The sequence below is a fragment of the Prunus mume genome, linkage group LG2, assembly GCF_029339155.1.
Source record: "Prunus mume cultivar Tortuosa linkage group LG2, ASM2933915v1, whole genome shotgun sequence".
Classification (NCBI taxonomy): Eukaryota; Viridiplantae; Streptophyta; class Magnoliopsida; order Rosales; family Rosaceae; genus Prunus; species Prunus mume.
The window spans coordinates 8,719,284-8,725,842 of NC_142699.1; the positions used below are offsets into that span (position 1 = coordinate 8,719,284).

The 6,559-nt window shown below is 34.5% G+C and overlaps 1 pseudogene across 1 annotated transcript; it reads left to right on the forward strand.

Annotated features, from left to right (window-relative positions):
• Nucleotides 1–396: 396 nt before the first annotated feature.
• Nucleotides 397–1,788, forward strand: LOC148919558 (UPF0481 protein At3g47200-like; annotated as a pseudogene). Its single transcript, XR_016123537.1, has 2 exons — nucleotides 397–901; nucleotides 1,034–1,788. The product of XR_016123537.1 is annotated as a UPF0481 protein At3g47200-like (transcript).
• Nucleotides 1,789–6,559: the final 4,771 nt, after the last annotated feature.

Consider the following 6,559-nt stretch of genomic DNA (forward strand, 5'->3'; position numbering starts at 1 on the left):
AATTTTAATCTCAATTCCTAGCTCGACGGATTTTTTATTTAGCATGGCGTTCGGAGTATGACTCGTGTATGTCATACTTTCATGTGCTCCAAATTGGATCTTTTTCCAATAATATATCGTCTTGGGCTAGAAATTTATTCGAGCCTAACCATGAATTTTTTGGGCCTCAACAGTTGGAAATTGGAATTGAGTAGAAGGTTATGTGAATGTCGTGTAGGAAAAAAAATTTGGGGTTTGTATGTTAATGTAAAATAAACTTTCGTACTGATTCACATGATTAGTAGGAATTTTTCAATCAAAACTGAATTAGAATCTTCCAAGAATAATTACTAGAAAAAGAGTTGACCAGAAGAGTTTTGAATGAATTTGGTGCATTCAAATCGAATTCTTAAGGCACTAGTGTGGTATGTAAAAGTCTTTGTGTGTTTCGTCTTATAGTTGCAATGTTTGTATTAATTTTCTCAACCATCTTGAAAAATTTGTTTATTGTTGTGTCAGTGACTATCATTTCATTATCATCCATTACGATTGACAACAACAAACACATCAGAGGAAAATGGAAGGAAGCGATCAAGCTCCACATGATATTGAAAACCCTTGCATTCCATTAGTAACTTCGATGAGTGAGGAGTTGGATGGCTTGTCTCCCCTCTCCTCTTTGTGTTGCATTTATAGAGTTCCTGAACGACTACGGCGTGTGAGTGAAAAGGCCAACACACCTCAGGTAGTCTCTATAGGCCCACTTCATCATGGCAAGGAAGGCCTAAAAGCCATGGAAGATCACAAAAAGAGGTACTTACAAGATTATATACGTCGGACCAGGGTAAGCCTAGCGGATTATGTACAGAAAGTAAAAGACCAAGAAGCAAAACTGCGCAGTTGTTATGCAGAAACCATTCAGGTTAGCAGTGATGAATTTGTGAGAATCATTCTAGTGGATGCCGCCTTCATCATTGAGGTCTTGTTGAGGTATCGTGTCAATGAATTGCAGGATGAAAATGACTGCATATTTAACAAACCATATATGTTGCAGGACGTATGGCCTGACATGCGGTTGCTTGAAAATCAGCTGCCATTCTTCATTCTTGAGGAACTTTTTGACCCCGACAAAATCAAAGTCTCTTCTAACAATAACAATATTGAAAGGCTTTCGATACTCAACCTTTGCCACAATTTCTTCAAAAATCCAATGGATATAGAGGGAACAGATGGCAATATGGAGAAATTATGTGCTTCTAAAGTAGAACACTTTGTAGATTTTTGTAGAAATTTGCATCTACCTCTACCATTGAAACCACATGCTAAAGGGCGACTTGAAACTCTGAACACACCCAGCATCACAGAGTTACACAGAGCAGGAGTCAAGTTTAAGGTGGGATCACCCAAAAACTTATTCGACATACAATTCACTAATGGGATTCTAGAAATTCCAAAATTAGCAATAAGTGATGAGACAGAGCTTACAATCAGAAACCTCCTTGCCTTTGAACAATGCTATTGCATGGAGAATTACATAAATGATTATGTTGTCATCATGGATCGCTTTGTGAACACCGCGAAGGATGTGGAGTTGCTTGTTAAGCATGGAATCGTCGAAAATAGTCTCGGTGACAGTAGTGAAGGGTCTACTCTTATTAACAACCTTGCGGATGGGGGGTCATTGTGGACCCTAATGACTTCTATTTTGCTATTCTTTGTGCAGACCTCAACAAGTACTGCAGAACGACTTGGCACAAATGGCAGGCAAAAGTGTGCTCTGTCATCCCTGCTCTGCCTTCTAAGCGTTGAGAGTAAGTCTCTTCTTAGCCGTTTTCTCCTTGTCATTTCCTTTTGGTCCTCCACATGACACGAGCTGCGTTTGTCACCAGCCTAGAGGTGTAAGAGAGCTGGAGAAAGAAAAAGTTAGTGCCTATGTAGAAAATGTAGCCTCTGTTGTTAGTGAAAGTGAGCTGTGTGCATGTAGAGTGATGGAAGCAATGTGGTTGTTTTATTTGTGTTCGGTATCAAAATGTTGAAATTTTATAACTTTATTGTTAATCCGAGAGCTGTTATGTCAGGTACTCCAATGTAACAAATCATTGAAAATCTCATGTCGGTAGATACTATTGTCATTAATCTAAGACATCCTTTGTCAAGGGAGGTTTTGTGCAAAAACTATTTTATACACATGAAAAATTATTTTATACCCTAAGTGAATCCCCTATTTTATACACATGAAAAACAATTTTTGTTATTCCAAAAAAGCAACGCATATTCGAAATATAAGTGAAAAAAAGTGTATTGTCTATGATTTTGTTTTTGTATTTTAGGTGCGTGCAATTGGATCTAAAATTGACACATAACTATGATAAACTTAGAAGACATATAATTACGCTTATGAAATATGCTAGCGTCAATCACATGTGGGCATGTGTCACCCTATTACCTGTCCTGGACAGTAGATGACTGGACCTTTGCCTCCGACCCAAATATACATATTTTCCTACCTTCCTTGAGCTTTATAAGCGTCCAACTCCATTCATAGTTGATTTCGAACCGAAAAAAAAAAAGAATTCATAATTGATTTATTATTTTTCCAACTATATGCACGAGGACCTATAGCCTTTTCGAGTGTATAATTAATTAGCACGAAGAAAAGGATAGAATTCTTTTCTTGCAGACCCGTACATAAATGTAGATTCGATACATTTACACAGTCCACCTGTATTCATAGCCACCAAAAGATTGCAAAAAGTTCACAATATTTTTAAATGTCTGATAATATAAATATCCAAAAATTATAGTTTTGATTGAACCTAGTAGCGTGGGCTTGTAACTAAAGAAGGCATTAAAGTGATTGGTTGCTATGGAAACCTTCTCAGGTGAGGCATTAGTGTTCTTCAGCTCTTCACATCGGCATTGGTGGGTGAAGTCACACAAAACACATCCCCTACCCTCGGGATTAGTAGAGTCTCCCGACCACAAAGGTTGGGTAGCGCAAGCAAACCAGAAAAATTATAGTTTTGGGAGCTTCTAATTTTATTTTATTTTTTACGATAAACAAACACAGTTGATTTAAGTAGAAATCAATTTAGTCCTGTAGCCAAGCTTGATGGTAAAGTGGGCAAATCACAGAGTCCATATCCACCCCTTGGAATCTCCATAACCCCCAAAAAAGTTTCAAGAAAAAAATTCACAAATAATTTGAAATGTTTGATAATGAATGTACACAAATTATAGCTCTGGGATGGGAGCTTCTAATTTTTACACTCCATAGCCACCAAAAAAAAAAAACCCAGTTAATTTAAGTAGAAATCAATGAAGTGCTTTATTTCACTAAGCCAAGCTTGATGGTGAAGAACTGATCAACTAACATTTCTTTTGCAGGTTCTGAAAGAAAAAGTAAAGAGGAAAAAGAAAACATTGCTTTTCTGCTTTTATTATTATTCGAACCAATTAAACCGGGGCTGCTCATAAGTGCTTTTATTATAAAAATGTTGAAATCTTCATAAGAAATACAAGTGCCTCCTGGTAAAGCAATTGGAAGTGCTTGCTTATTTAGAAAGTGCTTCTAAACTTTTAAGCCAAAAGCTCTCATAAGAGCTTTTGGTTGTTAAAAAAGTGCTTTTAGTTATTCTAGAAGCATTCCCAAACAGGGCTTTGGTTATCTATGGACTTCTCCTTTTTATACCCTTTATCCCAAGGGTATAAAAAGGAGTGAGCTACGAACCCACTAATTAATACAACATGCCAAGCCTTAGAAAGGTAGAGCCAGGGTAAGCATAACATGAACAGTGAAAACCAGGTTTCACTACATATGGATGTCATTGCAGCCGTTGTTCTTCTCATACTCACTATCATGCTAACTGTCTGCTCTGCCTCTGTTGTCTCTGTTACTTAACTTAATGTTGAAGTATTTTAGAGATCGATTGAACCAATGTTGTGCCAATTGTTTTCTAATAGTTCGTTTGTGTGAGTGGTGATGATATTCAAATTATTTGTTTGATGTAAGACCAAATATATATTTTTTAACAAATATATCAGGGGTAACTCCCTTGGCACTGAGAGTTTGAATCGCTCATTTATATACAAACAGAAGAACCTCCTCTTCCCTAGTTTATTTCTTTTGGCTCTGTGGAGCATACTTCAAAGTAATTTTCATAGGCACAAGCAATCACTCTTTTTTTTTTTTTTTTTTATCGATAAGACTAGTCTAGAGCATTATCCATTACGTTAAGGCCATTACCAAGGTATAGCTATTGTCCCCTTTTTATTTTTTACGTTTCCAGAATTATTACCCGTATAAAGAATTTAGCATTTTCCCATTTAATACTCGTATTATACACGTACATACATATTTTTCAATAATACTTCCGTTTTCCGTATACACCTTAAAGACTCGGTATAATGAAAGCAAACATATAATACACGTATTGTACACGTACTCATGTATTTTAATTATTATTTAATATCAAAGAACAAAAAACAAAGCCCACAAAATAATTCAAAACAATTAATTACTATTTACCAAGTAAATTTTAAATCAGTAAAATATTTAAATATTCACTAAAGAAATAATAATTAAAACATAATTACTAATTAAAGTAATTAAAAAAAGGGCTAAGGTATTACTTAATTACATGTATTAAATTAAAGAAGTTGGCCAAAAAACAAAAGTAAAGTCACTAATTTTATATTTTTAAAATTTAAAGATAAAAAAAATAAAAGAAACCAAAACAACTTCTCTAGACAAAATTTCGTCGGCTCAGGTTTATACCGGCAATATTTGCCGGATTAGACCTCTCCCGATGAAATTCACCTTTGCCTAAATTGCGTCGGGAGAAATCTAATCGGCAAAAAGTTGCCGACATATACCTGTACGAAGTTTTGTCGGGAGAGGTTTTAAAAAAAAATTAAATAAATATTAACTTAGTATCTTTAGGTCAATAATTTTTTTTATAGTAATTAAATAATATCTTAGCCTAATTTAATTACTTTCATTACTAATTATGTTCTAACTATTATTTCTCTAGTGAATAATTAGTATTAAATATTTTAATTAACATCATAAATGATATTACTTAATAAATGGTATTTAATTTTTAAAATTTTAAATTTTAATAAAATTCTTAAATACTAATCATTCACTAAGCAAACAATAATTAAAACATAAGTAATAAATTAAAGTAATTAAAATAGACAAATTCAGATTATGGTATTTATAGAGTATACCAATTATATGAGCATCCATAATGATGCTCTCTATTTCTTAGCTAAAATTTAGCTAAAAATATAAGAAAGCTATTTAGGAGCTCTCTAAAAAATTTCAACTTCAACCACACTCCCTAATTTGGAGAGTCATAAATGCTATAACTCTTTTTTGATTGGTCCATCTCTATTATAAAATAAAATAAAAAATTTTGCATTAAATAAATGTTTGAAATACTCATTAAATAAAGCAGCATTAAATTATAGGGAGCCACTAGGAGTCCTTTCTCTCTCCTCAGATTTAGGAGCTCCTAGAGAACTCCCTATTCTAGGAGGTAGATAGGGAGCATAGTTGGAGTGGCATTTTTACAATTCCTCCCTAAAATTTGTCTAAGGAGGTGGTTTAGGAAGCTCATTGTGGATGCTCATGTAATAAGAGATTTTTACTAGCAGAAACCTGGAATAGTATTTTACTTGCTCAAGTAATAAGAGATTTTTTATTAGTAGTTAAATTATCTTATTAAAGGATGAAAATCTAACTACCGATTTTTCATATGGATTCCACTTGAAGCAATTCATACAACATTCTGTTGGAAAAGTTGGAAGTAATAAGGTCTTTGTGTACCCGCTCCTAGAAGTTGGGCAAAGGAGTATAATTGCAATGTTTAGATTTTCTAAACCATCTACAATGATTTGTCTTTTTGGTATTTCTGTTTCTTTTCATAAGTTTGCTTGTAGCATCTCATTTCAATGTTCATTATGAAATATTGGAATCACCGCGCGTGATGAGGAAAATGGAAGGAATTGATGAAGCTGCAAATGACATAGAAAACCCATTCGATCTATTTGTACTTTCGATGGCGAGGAATTGGATAGTTTGTCTCCCTTGTCCCCCTTTAAGGTGCATCTACAGAGTTCCTGAGTGATTACGGCATGGAAATGACAAAGCCTACACACCTCAGGTAGTCTCTATAGGCCCACTTCACCATGGAAAGCAGCACTTAAATGCCATGGAAGACCACAAAAAGAGGTATCTACGAGATTTTCTCTGTAGAACCCAGGTAAACTTGGAGTATTATGTAGAGAAAATAAAGGACCAAGAAGCAAGACTAAGAAGTTATTATGCTGAACCCATTGCGTTTAGCAGTGATGAATTTCTAAGAATCATTCTAGTGATTTTGTTATGTATATACAGAATCCCTAGAACGAATGCTTCATCAAACAAATGGAACGGCCTAAACTATATCGATCCATTTCACCGTGGCAGAGAAGGTTTGCAAGCTATGGAAGAACAGAGCATGCACTGAGAATTTCAATTTGCTGAGAAAGGTTTATGTTCTTTGTCTTCTGTCCATTGACAACCATAAACGTA